Consider the following 21,404-nt stretch of genomic DNA (forward strand, 5'->3'; position numbering starts at 1 on the left):
TTGTCAACAAAATACATCCCTGGTGTTAAAAGCCTTGCCGTTGAAAGGGGAGCGTCCCTGGGGAAATCAAAGCTTAATGAAAAATAAGGAAGGGATTCTGAAAGCGAAATGGTTGGAGTCCAGACCTCACAAATCAAATTATTATTTTACATTTGTTAAAGGATCTGTCTTTGAAGGAGTAATTTTGTTTTTGCATAATTTCTGCATACAATTTAATTGGAATCGCTGTAAGCGGGTAATTATGTGACTTTCTTCAGGCCACAGAAAACAAATACCAACGGACAAAAAACACAACTGGAAATTGTTTATTATTGTAGCAGCTGTAATGTCTCCTGAGTATTATTGTTGATGTGTCATTTCTTTTTGTAGTCCTTCAATTCAAGGCAGGCAATTATGTGAAAAAGACAACACAATTAAAAACAGTTTTTGAGAATAGAACATTGTTTCCTACTTTGATATTTATCTTTCTCTTATATTAAAATCCATAAACCCTTGGAACTAGTTGGAGAAGCTAGTGCCCGTACACAAGCTGAAAGGCCTTGTTTGATGTGAGTGGCCTGTTTATTTTGAGCTTGAGGTTGTGACAGTAAACTGAACATTCAGAAAAAGCTAGTCTGCCATGCTGGTGGTTTCACAGGCTCAATAATACAGCCTGCTGGTTCCCTGCTGGTGAGTAAAGTCAGATTTAACCCCGGAGACAACTGGCAACTGTTCATCCTAGCCGAGGATTAGAAGACTGTACATAACTCACCACTCTATTTCAGTTTGCCTTGCAGGTATTGTGCCTACCTGATGCTGTGATGAGGAGGATGGTGTGATTTTGCACCCAGTACACCTTTACTCTCAGGCATTTATACACATCCAGCTGCATGTTTTTTTATGCCCCTGTTTTATCTGAGCTAGCTGCATTAGAGCTGCAGTGATTTGTTGTGTGAATGTATCAGAAGCTGTTCTGTAAAATGCTGAATCATTGAAGTCGTTTATGTTTGAGAGGGAGAAAAATCTCTAACAGTACCTTAAATGTTGAAATCATCAGATTTTCTTTGGAACAGCTGTTGAGACCGAACAACAGATTTATATCATCCTCTTGGGTTTGAATAAGTTGTGGTTGAGCAAAATACCAACTGATGAATCCATCAACTAAAGAGAAAAGAGATTAAATGTTAATGTAAAGCAGCTCTTATCTGCATTCAGATCCTGACGCATTTCATGAAAAAATTTAATTACTTTTTTTGTTGAGACCCCTCAAACTTTAGTATTTCTTTATCATATTAAATATTCATAACTGAAAAAGTAAATCAGAGGAGAGAAAAATGTGTTGTGCATAATTTATGAGTCTTAATGTGTTTCACCGGGATTGTATGGATACTTAATTCTAACCTTTGACTATAGAACAGAACAAACACAGATCTGTTTCATGTGAAGTAACAAAACATAGTCAAGCATTTTCTTGGGAAGGTAGACCCTCAGTCACGTATATCTAAACACTGAAAACTAGCTTCTTTATTGCATCAGGTTATTTCCTCATGTTAGGCTGCTGCTGTGCTTCCATGCCCTTAAGGTCAATGGGTGCCCTTTCTTCCCCTTTGTCACTCTTTAGTTGGAAAAATTTAATTACAGTTAAAAAATATCACAATAATCAAAAGTTTTTCAGAATTCATGGAAGTAAATTCACTTGGGAGACTTCTTATTTCAGCTTTCAGTCTGAACACTGCATCGGACCAGGCTGTTCAACTCTGTTTTAAGTCACATACACTTAGACACTTAAAGCTGCTGTTGGTAGGAATGGTGTATAAAACATTACTTTTTTCTGCTGGGTTTGGAGAAAAGGTCATAATACCCATCAGTACTCATCGGTAGGTGAATTAATTTGGGACTATTGCGAAATCTCTGTGTTTTCCAATGCCTATGTATAAAGCAATGTTATTATTCCCCTCGTTCCTGTTATGACGGACCGATCATAGCTAATCTCTAATCCTCCGTTCCGTTTGGTTATGGGGCGGCCCCTACTATATCCTCCGATTGGTTATGAGTTCGACATATATGAACACAGCGATGGCACTCTGAAGTGGAACAAAGTAAGTGAGCCCATACAGAGGTGTGAGCCAGGCTTCAATCTGTAATGGGGTTGGGTTTCAGGCTTATTTGGGATAAGATGAGAGTCAAACACTACTAGTACAGTATTAAAAATATAGCGAAATCATCAAACATTATGCAACTTGTGCAAATATGATGAAGAATGGCTTTTGAACTTATTGTACCCCAGCTACAGTGATTAAATCTCACACCGCCACATTAATAAAGCAGATCTGATAACTATATCACATTAAATGGTGGATCCAAAATGATGGTGCTCTTTTAGTAATATCAGGACAAACACATAAGCACATAAACAAGACCCATATTTTGAAGTCTCATTCATTCTTACTCCCTCCACAGCTTTTGTAAAAGCATCTTTCTTCGTGTTCAGGTGAAGTCCAAATACACTGGTTTATATATACTGTTGATTTGTCTTATCAGCCATATTCCTGTGATTTTGAGGAGCCTTAGATGTTTACAGTTTGGATTATCAGGGTGCCACTAAGCTGCCTCCTTTCCCAGCAACCAGCCAAATGCTGCCTCTCCCTGAAGGCTTTGCTTGTCACTTCATTTTAGTCAAATTATGCTAAAAAGTTTGATGTCAGCTCTAAAATTAAATTAGCTCCAGAGATTCTGGTTCACTGCCACCTCTATATCCACATACAGCACCAACCAGCTGGCATGAGAGCATCTGACTGCAAAAACAGAGATAAATATAAAAAAGTAGATTATAGACAATCTCAGTTTGTAACATATCAAACTTTTCTGCTGCTGCTCTGCGCAATGCATAGATTGCAGTGTTTCCAGCAGGCTGGTTTGATAAAGCCGAGCAGAGAAAGGGTGTTAATGTGGGATAATTATTTAAGTGCTCTTGACAATCTTGGTTCTGAATTGTCCCTGCACTCATAGAGAGCTTGATGAATACATTTAGCTCCCCCCAGCATTGATTTCCCACGTTTAACATAATTCATAAAGCTCTCTGAAAGTCTGAATTGCACAGTCTTGTATTGTGTCTTTTTCCTAGAAGAGAGAGAGAAAGGAAGCATGCTGTGGCCGAAGTGCAAATCTTGGAGCTGTCAGTGTAATCCGTTTGATATAACAGAATAATTGATAGCAGTATGCACTCACCAAAGTTATCTCAGCTCATTTGAAATCAAACGATCTTATACTTGAAGAAATCATTGGACTTCTTGTTAAAAACATGCAAACTTTCAGAATGATGGAGCTGCTGGAAACCAGAGTTCAGAACAACCCTTTAAGTTATGTAGGATCCTAAGATTGTTACAGGAATCTCCAAAAGAGAATAAGAGTTTAATTTCAATACTTATTTTTATTATTGGACTTTGAGCTGTTGTTTTTGTCTCGAATGGAGCTAGGTTGTTTCTAGACGTTCATTGTGTAGTGTGTAGTGATCCAATTAGTAGAAATGTCAAGTAGATATTTGGCCGTTTTGACCCAGTCTTGGCGCAAGTTAGGGGCTGATTATTTATGGTTGTGGCTGATTTCTGACAGCCCTGTGTGTTGAATGTTGGCTACATATAACCATAGACTGTATAATTAATGGATATAAGTATCCAAGATATCTACAAAATTGCTGCGTTGTGAAAAAATTCACCCCCCGTACAGTGTGTGCCGATCAAGAAATTAGCTACTCAGACTAAACTCATTTTTGTACTAGGCTGCAAACATGTTTATGTCTGCTGTAAAGATCGTCTTTTTTGAACTGGTCTGTATGTGGTTTCCGGTACTTACAGAGCCAGCCTCAAGCGAACACTTAAGAAACTGCAGTTTTTAACACTTCCACATTGGCTTAAATTCTTGCAGCCGGAGTTTGCAGCTTGCATATAACAACTCAAAGGGCCGAGCACAGCAGCTTGGTGGGAGTCATCCCTATGTTCCCACATTCCTAGGACATTTTCAAAATTAGGTATTGTGTTCCTACATTTCCCTTCAATTTAAGCCCTATCCCCCTACAAGTTGTTTTTGGAAGCACTTTATAGTAAATTAATGAATGATTAATTTTATTTCGATCAGCAGCAGCAGAAATCGTCACAACCACAATCACGACAAGAAAAAATAGAATAGGCTGATCAAAAAAGGGTTTCGGCAGAAGCAGAGCTTACAGATGCCAAACTCTAGTTTTCATTTCCTTAAGTCGGACAAACAAAACCAGATTGAAAAAAATCTTAGAAATGTGGGAAAGTAGGCACGCTCCCACTTGGTGTACGCCTGGGTGTAACATAACATATGAGCTTGAGCTGACACATACAACCAACTTTGAGTTATACCTTGTGCCTCATTTAGACTTGGATCCCTGTACATGTTGTGTCTGGGTGAATCTTTTATGCCTAACATGGAGCAGGCCTGACATTGTAAAGTCAGACTAGTCAGCTTATTTAAGGTAAAAACATGGAAATGATAAACACGATGGTGGGGCACCTTGTTTACAGGATAATTGATGGCATTGCATTGAAATGAGAGAGTAATCCATGATCATCCACGACAGACAGCAAGCTGGTTTAAAGGTTTCATTTTGGCAAGCAAGCCCAGTTTAAAATAATAATTAAAGAGGTTCATCCTCATCTACTGCATGACCACGTGTCAAACTGAAACTCAGGTGCACATTGCTCCCATGTCTTATGCAAATGAGGCTTTCAGTGCAGTCCAGTCCTGAGAAAGTGGGGGATCCTCTCTTATGTCAATAGTTTACCTGCTTTATAATCCCTATTATGGTTATAGACCTCTCCGGTTTCCTTGTTGATAGCTGTTGTTTGAGTTTTTCAATTTTCTCACTTTTGCAGTAACACCAAATTCATATTCAGCATTCACCTCCATGAGTCTCTGTACTTCACTTTGAATATCTTCTTTCCCTTGGGGTAGACCAGGCACAGCTGAGACTGTTGTCAATCAGGCTTGGTGCACTCAGTGTAAGTTTGAGTAAAGAATTCAGTTAAGTCATGTGTAAGAGAAGAGACTAGCTTTCTGTTTTTACACCCTGCTGATGCACTATGTTCCAGGAGTTAAGAGTCAACTATTGATTATCAGTTTTATACAATTGGTGTTGAGCTGCAGTAGAGAGTTTGTTTCATAGTAATGCAGCACAAGAGAGAGCTATCATTTGGCATTACATTCATAGCTTTGAGAACAATTTGGGGAATCTCAGCTAATATTACACGTCTATGCAAACTGCTTGATATGCAATCAAAGCCTTTTGCCGTAGATGGCCTGCTGCTGTGGACGTTCCAGTCTCCAGCTGCCACAGAGATGCCAGCAGCTGCAACTACTACTATCCGTCTCACCACTATCATCTCTCTCTCTCTTTTCATCTCCTCTATCCCTCTTTCCAACCCCAACTTGGTCTCAGCAGATGTGTGTCTAACATGAGTCTGGTCCTGCTGGAGGTTTCTGCCTGTTAAAGGAAGTATGTCCTTGCCACTGTAACTTGCTATACACTGCAAAGTGCTCTGCTCATGGTGGATTAAGATGAGATCAGTCTGAGTCCTGTCTATAAGATGGGACTGGATCTTATCCTGTCTTGATGTTGGGTCTTTGTAGATAATATAACATAGAGTATGGTCTAGACCGGCTCTGTTTGTAAAAGCATCTTGAGATATCGTTTGCTGTGTTTTGGCGCTATATAAATAAAGATTGATTGATTTTGTAACACACTGTTCAGTGATGAGTTGAAACACATCATTTTGTCTGGCTGCTTCCTCCTCTGACTCTGACTGACTCACAGCTCAGAGTTGTTTAGTATTGAACATGGTCGTCTGTTTTTGCCTGCGGGAGTTCATTGTGAAGTGTTGGCGACCTGTTTTCAGGTGTTGCTTGTCGCCGGTGGCAGTTATGGGACCATTGCACCAGCTAAAGGTCCAAAGCCATCTTTGATCATGGTTTTGAAATGTAATAGCAACTTAGCTAACAGTACGTGTGTATGCTAACTACTCACTTTGACATGGAAAGCAAAGTAAATCATAACTTATTGTGACACCCCTGCTTATAGGTTTATATATTGCTGTAAATATGTATCTGATTGGCCACATCCTCTCAGATACAAAGCACCAGAGGCTGGTGCTTCACTTCTGATGGAAAGGCTTCCTGCAGCCTCACTCCCTCTCTCACTCTCTTCTTCTTGCCCTCCCTCCATCAAACCGTTGTCTGCACCGTTGAATTTCAGTTCGATTCTCGTCAACACCTCTCACTACGCCTTGTTCACACACCAACATGCATGTCTGATCACCTGCAGAGCAGCTGTCAGGCACTGCAGGTTATCAGACACAAGGGGTGGAGTGGAAAAAGAGTTTGTCATAACAGTGGATGGAGGACTTGGACAACAACCACCCAAGTATATTTACGATCACCAAATTGATGCCACCCATTTTTACATTTTCCTTTATTTGTACTTATGTTAGCTAGCTGTTAGCTTGCAGTGAATTATGAGACTCATCATCCTGTGATGGAGTGAAATATATAATTCAGGTGGCAGGAATTATGCTTCCTCTTGAACATGCAGCTTAACAGCTAAAGCGTCCTATTGAGAGCTGTGACAACCTGATTATGTCATGCAGTTTTGGCTGTTAATAGAGATGCTGATCAAAGTGTGATACACAGAGTCTCCTTAATTTCTTAAAAAGAAATGGTTAACAAAACAGCAAAACCAGAGAAGAGTAAGGTTTTCTCATACTATTGGAGGTTTATAGTCCCTTTGGCTCAATAGATGCTTGATGACACCCCTTGTTCTGAGAAATAACCTTCAGTTCTTTGAAGCATATAAAGCTCAGTCTCTTCTTGTCAGAAAGGTCCAGCCCGTTTTACGACCTTCGGCCTGTTTATGTGTCCCTGCGGAATGTCACATGTCCCCACAGTACATGTAGGTGTAGCTGTTTATGTGACGGTCTGTTTCTCGCTCCTCACTGTTAACACCAAAACAGTGCGTTGCCTGTGTCAGCAGGGGGATGCTCGCCAACCGTATCACTGACTGGCAAACTCTTATTTCCATTCTCAACACTCAAAACAAACACAGCAAAGAGCAAGGTGCTCACCTGCAGCACACATAATGTCACTGTTTTGTTTGCATGCCAGATGCATTTCACTCTCTCCTTAAAAGGTGAGTTTTTTTTAGAGCAGAAACAGAGATACTGTTACAGTTTCTTACATCATCTCATCCTCTCTCTTACAACTTCATCCAATATTTTTTTAACAGGCACTATGGCTGAAAGAGGAGACAGAGGAGGAGAGGCAGGAGGAGGGGAGGGGGGGGATGCATTACAGAGCTGCAGATAGTAACAGACGAGTGGGTTAAAGAGCCGGCAGTAACAGAGCCATCAGTGGGAGGACAGATATACAGATATTACAGCTGCCCTGGTGTGACCTCTCAACTCTATTCTGACACCCAGTGGTGTGGTCATGCCAATGAATCTTTACCCTCTACTTAAAGGAACATTCAACCACTTTAGTGTTACGCTTCTGAAACATAGGAGGACTCAGAAAGTTGTATACAGAACAATAACCCAAACCAGTGATTTTCAACCACTGTGCCGTGGCACACTAGTGTGCCGTGACAGATCGTCAGGTGTGCCGTGGGACATTATCAAATTTCACTTAATAAGTCCAAAAAAATATTATTAAGTGATTAAATACTTGTCCATGTACTGACCTGCGCTACCCGCCCACTGGGTGGCAATGAAGCACACTAATGACCTTGTTAATTTAAGACAATAGAATTAATGATGTGCGTGAGGTGTATGTGACAAGACGTAGGCGTACAACAGCGATGGATAAATATTCAAATAGGAAAAATAAAAACTCCAAACAGGGTCCTGGACAAAATTCTAACCCGGATGAAAAGTGTAATACGGGTGGTTGAAAAGGCAACTTTAATGAGAAAAACTACTTCGGTGTCTGCGAGAGCTCTCAAAGCTAGTTACTTAGTAGCTGAACTCGTAGCCAAATCAAAAAAGCCACACACTGTGGCAGAGACATTGGTACTACCTGCAAAAGCTATTGTAAATAAGATGCTTCACCCTGACACAGTTAAAGAAGTAGCCAAAGTCCCTCTCTCAGATAAATAGATTCATATATTGAGAGACTAAATGTGTCATTTTGTAACACTTCTGGTTGGTGGTGTGACTCAGGATTTTTTTAATGTATGGAATGTGCCTTGGCTCAAAAAAGGTTGAAAAACACTGACCCAAACAATCCAAAGACAGCAGAGGATATATGAAGTCAACATTTAAGATGTTAGTTAGAGCAGTGGTTCCCAAAGTGGGAGTCGGGGCCCTTGGGGGGCTGCGACACACTGATGGGGGGGTTGCAAGGTGCCTTTCAAAAAAACAATAAAAACAATGATCTAAAGTTACACTTTTTATCCTTTGTTTTAAAGAACATATCCAAAATGTGTTGCTAAATTTTAGATGCAACAATGTAAATATAAAATGTCTTAAATTGTCTTCTTTACTTTGTTGCCACATGACCCATAAGAAAATTGATGCTGCTCTAGCCTTCTTTAAATTTCAAAGATATATGTAGGTTTTTGGATTGGCCTACTAATTCTTGCATCCAGCTGGGAGCCGAACCATCTCAGGACAGCGGGGGTCTCTAGTCTCTCGGACTGTTATTTTGGGGGTCGTGGAGTGAAAAGTTTGGGAGCCTCTGAGTTAGAGGATGTGATGTGTCTATGAGTATTAATTAATCGCACACACACTGCTAGGTATGCCTTTGGGATCATTTTGAGGTTCAGTGTCTTGCCCGAGGACACTTTGGCATGTGACTGCAGGAGTAACCTTCTCATAAAGAGACGACCAACTGAGCCACAGACACACTTTCTGCTCTTATACATCATCTCTTCCCTTCAACTCCATTCTTGGTCCCAGGTTACTGGTCAGACTGTAAACACTGGAAGCACGCAGGAAAGAAAGTCTTACATCAGACTTCCACAAAATCCAGCTCCGTGCTTTCAGTCCGTCAACACCCACCGACTGTATTTTCAGAATGTAGCACGGAGCAGGACCACTGGACAGCTGGAGTCACCAGACAGAGGTTTCCCGGGTTAATTACTAAATCAATAATTATCCGTCTCCGCTCCTCATCCATGTTGTCTTTATTGGCCTCTAAAAAACCTTTGACCTGTTGACTCCAGACCTTGCTCCGCTCATCGTCACGGTTTGTTGTTGTAGTTAAATGAAATACGATATGGTGATAATACAGTGTTTTATTCTGAAAATTAACCAGATGTTTTAATGTTGTTTTGATGCCTGACTTCCTGTCCCGCTCCATCTTCTCTGTTGAGATTGATGCATTGTGCTTGGGCATCTGGTATAAATAGAAGTCTTGAGTTTCAGATCCGGAGGGCTCTGACCTGCTGGATCAGAAATGCAGCCGGTATGCAACGAAGAGGATCCAGTGGAAGGTAACACATTGACTTGAATAGAAACCTATCAGGTCTGGTAGCGTCATGGATCGGAGACAGACCGGACACAGATCTGGTGGAATTTGGCCGTTAGTGGGCAAACCTTCATTCAAAGCGTCATCTGTAAAAACTGATGATGGTTTTAAACTCAAGTATTCCTTTCAACAGTACTTTTACAGAGACTCTTGTAACACTGTTGATCAGGAACAATCAGTGGGAAGTCAGTGAAAAAAAATGAGGTGCAGTTTTGTGTCACGTTTTTATTTCAGTATGTGAAGAAGGTGAACAAGGAGACAGCTGATTTTAAGGTAGAAGGACTCACTTTTTTCCTGTGCGCTCTTCTTCTTTACATCTTAAACTCTCTCCTGCATAAATAAAGATTTTGCTAACTTAATAAGATGCGTTTCTCTGAATATCCTCTGATAGAAAATGGTAAATCACAGGAGATGTGATGTCAATGTTACCTTTGAACTCATCCGATACTTCTCTCTTCTCTCCCTGCGTAAATCTTAACATCTTGTGACATTGCCAGGAATCTCATTTATCTTTTTGAAAGGTTTTTCATGAGACCAAGTATGTGAAAGGAATAATCAATGCACCGTCTTTCTGTCAATGTCAACAGTTATTGGGAACAAGCTGAATGAAGAGCGACTTTGTTGGTTTTGCAGCACTTTCATGATGGACATACCAAAGTCACATTGGTCGTTTCATGTTTCTCCTGAAGGAATCATTAAGAGGAAGAGACAGGGGGTGTTGCTTTGTAGAGGTAGATGGTTTACTCCAGTGACCCGGCTATACCCTCACATGCAGTTGAAATTGAGTCTCTGTGACACATTGCTGTTGCATGGTTTGCTTACAACCGTCCTCAGTGGATAATTCTCTCTCTGTCAGGAGAAACGCCACAATTACTCGTTTTGTTATCTTCATTTTGTTGTTTCACACACAGACAGGGCGAGTGCCTGCGAGTGTGTTTGCACTGAATGACAACAGTGATGATTTAATTGGCTTAGCCCCCGAGAAGAAAAGGGATAAGTGGTGATTATCAGAGGATTGATTGTGGACAACCAGCAAGTACTTTGGTGCTGTTTCAGGGAGTGATCCAGGTGGAAGAAGTGGGGGCTGGATCATTAGTATGCAGGGGAAATCAAGCCGGTAAATTTAAGAAAGCGACAGAGAAAAACAGCCAACTCCCTGTGTTATACTGGCTGCCTTTTATCTCCTGTTTCATGATCTCTTAGTCCTGACGCATGGATGTGCACGTTTCGTCGAACCTTATCATCCTCACTAGTCAGCTGTAGAGCTGCCAGTGGCTCAAATGATTGATTAATACTTTTATTGTGGTAAACCTGAAATGTAAATTAAACCTTGTGTCTAAGCTGCAGTGCAGGCACCTTTAGGGATGGGTACCTTTCACATTTGAACCGATACGGTACCGATACCCGGTACCTGAGAATCGGTACCGGTACTCAACGGTACCAATTTTTGGTACTTTTGTGTGTATTTATGTGGTAATCTATGTTAATTTGAAAAAAAAAAACCTCAAATTTGTTTAATTTAACATATTTATTTAATTTAACATGAAATTAACAGAAACAGGATTATGTAGGTGATTAGATATATTAGCTGACACGTGCTCTCGGCTTCTAATTGCTCTTTCAGGAGTTTATCAATTAACACACATGAATGCCTGCGGACGGGAAAAAGTCAGTTCTCCGTCTCTTTATGATAACAGGACACACAACTTGTCGGCCATTCACGCACACAGGAACAGTTTTAAACAGGGCAGGTAGTTGGAGCGAGAGGGTCCATCTCAACCATAGACTGTATAAAATAAACTTAATCCTCATGGAGTTCTGCCCCGCGGTGAGTGCACGCGCCCGTCAGCTGCAGGCTCTGTTTGGCGCCCTCCCACGCAGATGCAGAGAGCAGATAGCAGAGACCTCCACCCGGTCAGTCTCTGACTTTATTACAGGGCGAAAGTATGGAGAATCGCCTCCTCTTCCACTCCCTCACAGTCACAGGGATGCGTTCAGGTACCGAAACATGGTACCATTTGATTTTACGTGAGTCGGTACTCGGTAGTACCAACGGAATTCGGTCGGTACCTATAAAAGTACCAAATTCGCTACCCATCCCTAGGCACCTTATAGCATAATGATATAAAGCTCTACTACCTGTATGTAAACAAGCACAGATTACTGATGATGGCATCCCGTAGCATTGAGACACACTGAGATTGTAAAGTTGTATGTTGGCTGTTTTTCGTTAAACTGGTATATAATTATAGAACCACTCGATTAGAGTTGTGTTGAATGAATTTTGCTCCATGTCGACTGTCTATACTTTCTAAATGTTTTATTATTTTTGGACCAGTCGGTTAGTGAGATATACTATGTCTGCTTTAAGGACCAGGAAATTAGTTGTTCTAGAACACTCCTATCCTGCTGTTATGTTTACTTATTTTGTTCTATTTCGTTGTGTTTTATTCTGTTAATCTAGTCCTTAGTTAATCTTTGATTTATTAATAAACTAGTGTATTGCTTTTATATATTGTCAGCCAATATTATAAATAATCTTTTTTGCAAAAGTATCAAAAGTTTGACAGTTCTACTCCCTTTCTTTCTGTCTATGTGAAAATGAAAAATTATTGGGTTTTTAAATTTTGGTTAAATATGGTTGGACTGATATTTTAGATAATAGAAGAAGATCAATAATTGTAAAAATTATCAGCAGAAAAAATAGACAGAGGCAATATGAATGAATATATTTCATTGTAATGTCTTGACATTAACAGGACCCACACTTAATTATTATTCAAATGACCTGAAATCAACCATATATCCCAGGATCTATTCAAGCTGGCATCAAACAGCACAGTACAATAATATCATCAAGCAAACTTGAGCCATCGCCAAATAATAACACTCTTTATACAGATACAAATACAGATATAACTTGTATATATAATAAAAGTTTGCAGCAGATCTGCCTTCAACCCAGCTTTTGGTGCATCAGCAAAATGTCAGCTTGACATGTTTTTGTCTTATTTTACTTTTTTAATCATGTTTTGAATTTGACTCTGCACCATGGGAAAGCTGCACTATTTGGCGCGACATTCAGACACTTCAAGACTCCAACACTCCATCCATCTGCCTTCACAGCACATCTGCCAGCTGCCCGTTCCCATCTCTGAGACACTGCAGAGGTACCGAGTGAGCAGTTGGCAGGAAGAGCAGTACTGAAAAGAGCTTGAGGAAAGAAAAGGGAGCAGTTATGTAGCTCATATTTGTATGGCTTCATTGAGGCAGAATGTGACACAATGTTAAAATCTGTATCAGTAATCTTGTTGAAACAATGGATCAAATTATCAACTTATTTGTCCAAACAGCTGTATAGTGACAAGTGTTGAATTGTGCTGCTCCTCTCTGCTCGGTGGCGTGTTTGAACACCTTGTGGATTATTTTCTCGGGTTTATGATCCTTTCTGGGTTCATTTGGTGTCACTGTTCTCACCGCTGCTGTTTTCAGTCTCAGTAAACGCAGACGGCTTATTCCCATTAATAATTTGTAGATAAACAAAGTGAGGAACTGGTAGGTAAACGAAGTGAGCCATTAAGCAGCGTCACAACCACATATTTCCCCCAGGAGCTGCTGGAAAGCATCAATGACTTTTATTAGACATCTGCTCTGTGTTGGCTTTATCTGGGGTTTGGCAAGTGTTTGCCCAGAGAACAACCACATCAGTTTTATGAAACATTTTTACCCAACACTGGATGCTACTGTGTAAGGTTTTACATCATAAACTCACCTAGTAACGATTATAATTCGCATTTCAACCCATTTACTGAACACCATTCCACTTATTATTCAGTTACTAACTAATAAGAGAAAGAAGCTCAAGTTGGCTCTAAACATTGATTTAAGTTTATTTTATTCATCCAGCTAAAAAGAAGTCCCCCAGATTTCATCAACACTTCCATCACAACAGAATATTCCACTTTCAGGCTGAAATAACATCAAACATCACATCTTCATTCCCTGTTAGTCTATAAATGCCTGTTTTGTCTTGACATTTTGAAAACTATCAACAGCACCTGATTAAGATCTTCTTCCCATCACTTCAGTCTGTTTACATTATTATTCCTTCAACCACCCCCTTAACTCTGCCAAAACCCATAACTCTTCTGGTGTTTCTACAGGTTGTCCCTTCATTGATTTTGTCATTGAGAATGAATCCTCCTTGTTATTGAGTTTGACCAAACAGAATCAAGTATTTAACACAAATATGATAATATAATCATTTTCACCAAACAGTCCTTCATCCTGCAAAACGTGGTTTGTTCAGATTTTTCTTTTTATTGACTAAAAGATTAAAAATTCACATTTTTTAACTGTTTTTTTATTTTTTTATTTTTTCAAAAAAAGGTAAAGTGCAAATTTAAAAGAATAACATACTGCATATTTTTAGGCATTTAAGTAGCAACAACTCTTCAAGAGGACCTCCTTCCTCGTAGTTCATATTTTCAGTATGTTTCCAGTGCTATTAAACACATCTTTCCGTGTTTCATGAGTCTGGTTCTGCTTGAGGTTTCTGCTTGTTAAAGGAAGTTTGTCCTTGCTGCTGTAACTTGCTAAATTCTACAAAGTGCTCTGCTCATGTTGGATTAAAATGAAATCAGACTGAGTCCTGTCAGTAAGATGGGTCTGGATCTTATCATGTCTTGATGTTGGGTATTTGTTAATAATATAATAGAGTACAGTCTAGACATTCTCTGTTTGTAAAAGCATCTTGAGATAAAATTTCTTGTGATTTGGCACTATATGAATGAAGATTGATTGATGATTGATTTTGTCTTCTTGAGGTTTCATCTCCTCACAGTAAAGCACAGTTACCCCTGTGGACCAATAACAATCCACTTCCACTTTGTGTCTTTCCAGGGTTGACAAAAGCTTCTCCAGGACCAGAACTGTATGGTGAGTCCCCTCTTTATTGCAAAAACAACATCACGCAAAAGAGAACTTTTGTTTAAGCTTTGCTGCTTCATCAGTGAAATATTGCATTTCGAACTAGTGAGGTTTTCAAAATGAAAGCTGTAAGACTGTTTCCCTGTTCCGCATGGTCTCACTAAATGTTGTTAGATATCTGACCTCGATCAGAAGAGAAAGTAGGTAAGGCTGTGTTTGTACTGCACTTTAAAAACATGAAGTTACAAAATGCTGCCCATATATTTACATGTAAAATAATGCATGAAGGAATATTTATGTAGAAAAAGAGATATATCCAACTGATATGAACAAAAATAACATTGGAGATCGATACAAAAATAAAGCAGAACACGTTTAGCAAGTTTGACTGAAACAAGAATGTCTCTCAGACTTAAGCTAGATTCCACATTCCTCAATACAGTTAATCTTGCAGTAAGCATAAACTGCACACTGTTTATCAATTTCATCCATGTTTACAATCCACAAGACTTAGAGCTTTTTGCTGTATTTATTAATGATTATATTTTGATACATGTACAGCAGTTTTACTCAGTGGGAGGAGAAAAGAGGCTGACTTTGATTTAATCTTCTATTTAATAAACCAGCTGCTAACAGAAAAGTCATGGTTCAAAGAAAGGTCAAGGCTTGTAAGACATCTATTTTTAGAACCCTAAACCAGTGAGTAAACACATTTTCAATCCTGCACAAAATTCATCCTCCCCCTTACAAACCTGTCTGCTCTTATCCACCTTGGACATCTGCATGTGATGGAAACACAGATAGAGCATCCAGTAATTTTCCCACTTGGCAGGTAGTCTGGCAGCATGTAGAGGGAAATGTGTGGCTGTAAATACGGGAGAGCAGCAGATGGAGGGAGATAGGGAGCACACGTACGTGTGTCAGGCCAGCTGGCCGTGTGGGGAACAGACCTGTGAGAACCCAAACATTCGGGGCCAGAGACAGAGATGGTGCCACAGAAACAGGGAGAGAGTGTTGCAGTATTTTTTCTTTATGTTATTATCTTTACCACGTATAGTTTAAATGACTCTGCACCGATCAAAGACTAAAAGATGCAGGAAAGGATGTTGCTCTACTTTTCCCTATCAGAGATGGTTTGGTTCCAGTAGCTTCTCAGGCTGCTCTCATATCTGTGCCCGGTATCTGACTGTCACTATTTCCCCACTCTCAAGACCAGCCTGAGACAGAGACGTTTTGCCACAGTGTAAACAGGCAGAGGTGAAATGGGCTGTTCTCTCTTACAAAGATTGATACAACATTTGTGATCTGGTTGTGCCCACAATTGTTTTTGCTGTTTTGGTTTTGACCAATCAGAATTAAGTATATACTGGAATAATTGTGGAGATATTTGCACACCAAATTGAATCATTATCATCGTTACTTTATATTATTTCCCCATGTAGTTGTAGAGTTTTTTCTGTTGTACAAAGACTGGGTACAGTGATATAAATGGAAGGAAGGGCAGAAATATTAATTACGTTAATGAACCTTTCTTGAATGCCATGTCTGTTTATTGTATGCAGCAGAGCGCCAGAGTTGATTTATTGTCTGGAGCGAGTCGCCCTTTTCGTTTACAGGACTCAGCTGGCTTGCAAACATCTGAAAGAAATGTGTTGCTTCATTATTACTCATCCAGTGGGCTTTAGAGTCGTAAAAAAGTGAGTCAGAATGACTCTGTAAAGGACAATGAGAGATATGGGAAAGAGAAAATTGAAGTTCCGAAGATGATTCAGGCTCATCAGGTGTATGCACACACCGAGTATCATAATGACGATTTGGGTTCCTCAGTTGTAAAAAGGTCTGTGGTGCATTTTAATGGCACCTCAGAGCTGAGCTGTGTTAACTATCCACAGCACAGTCTCTGATTAGAATCACTGAGTCATCACAGAGAGTGTGTTTTCTATCAGTCTCAGGCTGCATTTAGAAGAACAAGCATTCAAAAGTTTCAACTAATAATATTCATACTAATGTATTCATAATGTCTTTCTTCTGGGAAGGGATTTCTTTATGAATTCATTTGTCTCTTAGTCCAGTGAGTTTTCTTCTAATGTCTCTGACTGCTCGATGACTTTAGAAAAAATGAATGACTAGATTCGGATTTCTCAGTGAGTTTTATGTGTTGCTTTCTGTTAGCTGGACACAGGTTTTATGGTAGAAATAGCACCATGTTGATGAAATGTAGAACACCAGAAATTTTATGCAAATCTTTCATCAGGCAAAATAGCGTTAGGAACACCTGGGGCACAACTAGAGGTGATTTGTAAAATGGCACACAGTAAGACTTCCCTGGGGCAGTCAGCTTTTTCTATTAAAGGTTCTCAAATTTGGAACACGCTACCAACGGAAACAATAATAAAAATAATTGATAGGATTTGTATAGCGCTTTTCTTGGTACTCAAAGTTGCTTTACAGAAAAATAAAAATAAAGCAAATAAATAAAACAAAACAAAACAAAGACAGAGGTGGGGCGGGGGTAGAGGTCATGTATTGTATGCTTTTTGAACAAGAAGGTCTTGAGATGTTTTTTAGATTATTGAAGTGAATTAGAGTTGCGGAGGGATGTGTGGAGGGAGAGAGTTCCAGAGAGTTGGGGCAGCAATGGCAAAGGCTCTGTCCCCCAAGGTGCGGTGCTTGGTCTTGGTGATAGGGGACAGGAGATTGGCATCTGATGATCTGGAGGTTGGTCAGTTATGAGGGGGCGAGGTTAATGAGGGCTTTGTAGGTGATGAGCAGGATCTTGAAGTGGATTCGGTGCTGGATGGGGAGTCAGTGGAGGTGCTGAAGGATGGGTGTGATGTTAGCTCTGGAGTGAGCGTGGATGAGTAACCGGGCAGCTGAGTTGTGGACATATTGGAGTAAATAAAACTAACACAAGATATAAAGACTTTTAACAAAAGCTTTAAAGTGTGGCTAAAGCAAAATCCGAGATGTGAGCATTTTTAGTTCTTCTATAATGATCTATAATAGTTTGTTATAATTTTATGTAAACATGATGTAAATATTCATTCAAAATATTAATAATGCAATTAAAATTCATGTATCTTTAAGAGCATCAAAGTTAAACAAGACTACTAGAAAGAAAATGTTTTGGTGCTATAAAATTGTTTTAATCCCTGAAACAGCTGACAGGCGGTGGGGTCAGACAAAATGACTGACAGATTGCAGCCTCTTATCCATTTCCCACAGGGGGCACCAAAGTTAACACAAACCAAATATCAGAGTTTTCATAAGTGTACCTAGAGACATTAATGTTGATGGTCAGTTTAATTGACAGTTCATACTGTTTATTTTAAAGACTGAATGTAAAGTAAAAAAGCTAAAGATAAACTGAATGTTGGAAAAGGAAACATACACTTATATAAAGGATGAGAAAAATAAATATACCAGAACAATGTTCCACTAAAATATGACCAACGTTTGAAGGTTAAAACTTTATAAAAGTAAAATTATTTCAAGGTAAATTGGAAAAATAACTCCGTCCTGGATCTCCTGCCATGTGCAACTGCCTATACTCCATCACCTTACCCTCAGCCAGCCAGGTGTAAGTGTGTGTGTGTGTGTGTGTGTGTGTGTGTGTGTGTGTGTGTGTGTGTGTGTGTGTGTGTGTGTGTGTGTGTGTGTGTGTGTGTGTGTGTGTGTGTGTGTGTGTGTGAGGGTGGCAAACACATCTTCCTCCCACTCCAGATGAGCATCGTCTCACCTGACGCACACACATACACACATTTCTTTTTGTGTTGGTGCTGACGTGACTGGAGTCATTTGGTCAAAGAGGTGTTCCTAATGAAAGGTGGAGACACTTTACCGCGCTAAACTGCTCACAGCTCAGTGTTCCCAATTAAAGCCTCATTAGCTTGATTGCTATTGATAATGATAGTGCTTATCTTTGTTGGACTGAAGCTGCTGCCAGACTCCAATAAGGAAGAAGGAGTAAATACCTCTGCTCTTCATTCTGTATATACTGACTCATTTCAACTAAAGGAACAACAGTACAGTAGTTTATTGCTAATAAAACAACTGTTAGAGCAAACAGAGTTTAGATTTCATTATATTTGATAGAGAGGCCTCAATTTAAAGCTATCTATAGGAACTCTCATTGTGGGTTGATCTTTGTGACTGGGCCTGTGCTATAGAGTGTCTGTGGCTCAGTGGTAGATGCAGTCATCCCTCAGTCAGAGGTTTGGCAGTTTGATCTCAGCTTCAGAGTGGAGATTACTTAATAGTGATGGGCTAATGAATGTGGTGTGAATGAGTGAATGAGACATGTAGTGTAAAAGCAGTTTGATTTGGTCTCCATGGATTTGTGTGAAGCATAGACTGTATAATTAATGGACCTAAAAGGTTGGCCTTTAGCCTTTTCACTAACAGCTACAGGGTGCCTGCCTGTCAATCAAGTCAGTTATGCCTTATTTAGAAAATTTGTGAGTTAAATATCTGTAAGAGTAACAAGTCCTAAAAAAATTCACCCCTGCACAGTGTGCCGAAAGAGAAATAAGCTATTCAAACCTAAACCATTTCTGGTGTTTCTGCAGCCAGCTTCAAGTGGACGCTTGATGAACTGCAGTTTTTAGCACTTCCGCATGAGCTTCATATTTTAAGACCAGAGGTTGCCTCTTGGTTTGAAGCAGTAAAAAAGGATAAGTGAACCAAAATATGACGGTTAGATGACTGGGTCAGAGCATCTCAAGCTCTTGTACGGTGCTCCCAGACTGCAGTGGTTAGTACCTACCAACCTATACCTTCCCTGCAGACCAGTCGGTCTGTCCATGCTGACCCTTGTCCCTACAATGAGCATGTAAGTATCAGAACTGGACCATAGAGCAATGGAAGAAGGTGGACTGAGGAAACATGTCAGTGTTTTGGGCATGCTCACTTTTCATTTCTCGTGACTTGAGTTTGCGCGAAAACACTTTGATGCAACACAGCGGTACAAAACTGGTTGGAGAATGAATCAAGGGTCCTTTTGGACATTTTGGAAATATCAAACATCCTTAACCGGCTTAAAGAAACCATGATCCCACCTACTAAATGAGCATCTTCTTGCCCTCTCCTCTGCATTGCCCGCCAATTGGCAGGTGCTGCTGTGATCTAACACTACTAAGGGTACGATTGGCTGCTGGAGAATGTCATCACCAGATCAGAATAGATATCTCCCAGTTAACAGATAACACAGAATTTTCAGTCTTAAAGATTTAATAGGAAAAATAATAAGCGATCATGTAAACCCATCAAGTGTCAATCAAAACCTGATGCCACAGATATGGAAATACAATAAAATACATGCCAAGTTGTCGACAGATCAACAACAGTAAACTAAAGATAAGCTCAATATGACTACATCTGTGTTTTCCTATAAGGCAGTAGTTAATTTTTGTTGTGAAGGGTTATGAAACTAGAATTAATTGTATTGCAGGCGCTAATGTAATGCTGTTTGGTGCCTTTTTATGCAAATTTAAATACAGAAGTTTAAAATAGTTTCTTCATTGACTTGATACATAAGAGACGCTCCTCAAGAGATGCTCTTCAAGATAAATTATCTGTTTCTGTGTGCACAGCTGGAAGTGTGTGTGCATGTGTGTGTGGGTGTCTGTTTCCTTGCAGCGCTCCCCTCTGAGCAGCCCCGCGGCCATGAGTCTGTGCAGCCCTTTGACTGACACGAGGAGCAGCGTAGTAATGAAGTGCTCCTCAGCGTCGAGCAGTGAGAGAGAGTTGGGCAAAGAGGCCTGTAATTGGGCATCTGTGCCTCTTCAGATTGCTGTTAATGGCCGCTCTCCCTCCTAATATCAGAGTCCGAGTCGTGAGGAGAAAGCAAACAGGAGCCAGAGAGGAGAGCCAGTTGTTGCTTGACAGCGAGATCAAGGCTTTAAAAGAGAGGGACACAGGGAGGAACAAACTTCTAGGAGGATCACAGTAAAATCAAAATATAGACAGAATGTGCGGAATGCACTTTTTTGTTGTGTTGAACCCATTTAGGCCTGGAGGACTGGTTTAATGTCACCTCATAGATGTTCTGTCAGAATCAGACCTTCATCCTGAGCAGGCGGTCTACAGTAAAGTTATTTAAAACATTCCTGTTCAGGCTGTAATCCTGCTGACACATCACCATGAGGCTGCAGTTTCACCCAAAACCAACCTACAACATCCCGCTCTCCTGCACTCTTCACCTTTTCAAATATGTTGCAACACAGAGGATGCAAGAGGTCATTTGTAACATACATTTGTGTTTAAAACTGCTTCCACATTTCCACAACGTCACACTGGGGGGAACTTATTTTGTTAACAAAGCCGTTGAACTTTTTATCTCATTCTTAGCAAAGTCCTATATGAGTCTCTTGGTCTGTGAGATCAGACTGACGCTTTGTGAGACCATCTGTTGCTCTGCACAGCTCCCTGCAGTCTCTTCTGACCTCGTCTGATCCTCCACATGCTCTGACTGAAGTGCATTTAACTGGTGATATCTATTATGAGCTTAGCCGTAACCCAGAGTTAGCATGACTTCATTTCATGCAGGAAACCTCTGTTCCCTCATCACAACTGCCTCCTAAAGGGAGTGATCACACTCTACTCTTTTATAGTATGGGCAGCGTTTCTCCAGAAAAGTTTGGTCGCTATGGTAGGAATCTTTTGATGGGGACTTGTAGTATAATGGGTCATTAATTGACTGGATAGAAAGATGGATGACATGTCTCTGGGTCTTTGTGTTGTACAAAAGTGAAACCAAAATACCCTCTTCAATGAGTGCATGTTTGAAGCCAGAGTTCTTCTGCTTCAAACACATCAACTTTGAGCACAGTTAAGGATCAGCTAGTGTAGCCTCAGTATTGCCGTCCTGCCTCTTTTGCCACTCTAAACACACTGGCCAGTACAACGTTAAGGGTTCCTCAGTTCCGTATCGGCCACATTAGATCTTTGTAGCT

General features: G+C 40.2%; 1 protein-coding gene across 1 annotated transcript in view; it reads left to right on the forward strand.

Annotated features, from left to right (window-relative positions):
• si:dkey-166d12.2 (rap1 GTPase-activating protein 1) overlaps positions 1–21,404 on the forward strand; it is a 199,099-nt gene that overhangs the window by 81,748 nt on the left and 95,947 nt on the right. The window contains exon 3 of the mRNA XM_034686870.1: positions 14,425–14,460. The gene's annotated coding sequence lies outside the window, so the exon portion shown is untranslated. The remainder of the gene's footprint in view (positions 1–14,424; positions 14,461–21,404) is intronic.

This window comes from Notolabrus celidotus, chromosome 1 (genome assembly GCF_009762535.1).
Source record: "Notolabrus celidotus isolate fNotCel1 chromosome 1, fNotCel1.pri, whole genome shotgun sequence".
Taxonomy (NCBI): Eukaryota; Metazoa; Chordata; class Actinopteri; order Labriformes; family Labridae; genus Notolabrus; species Notolabrus celidotus.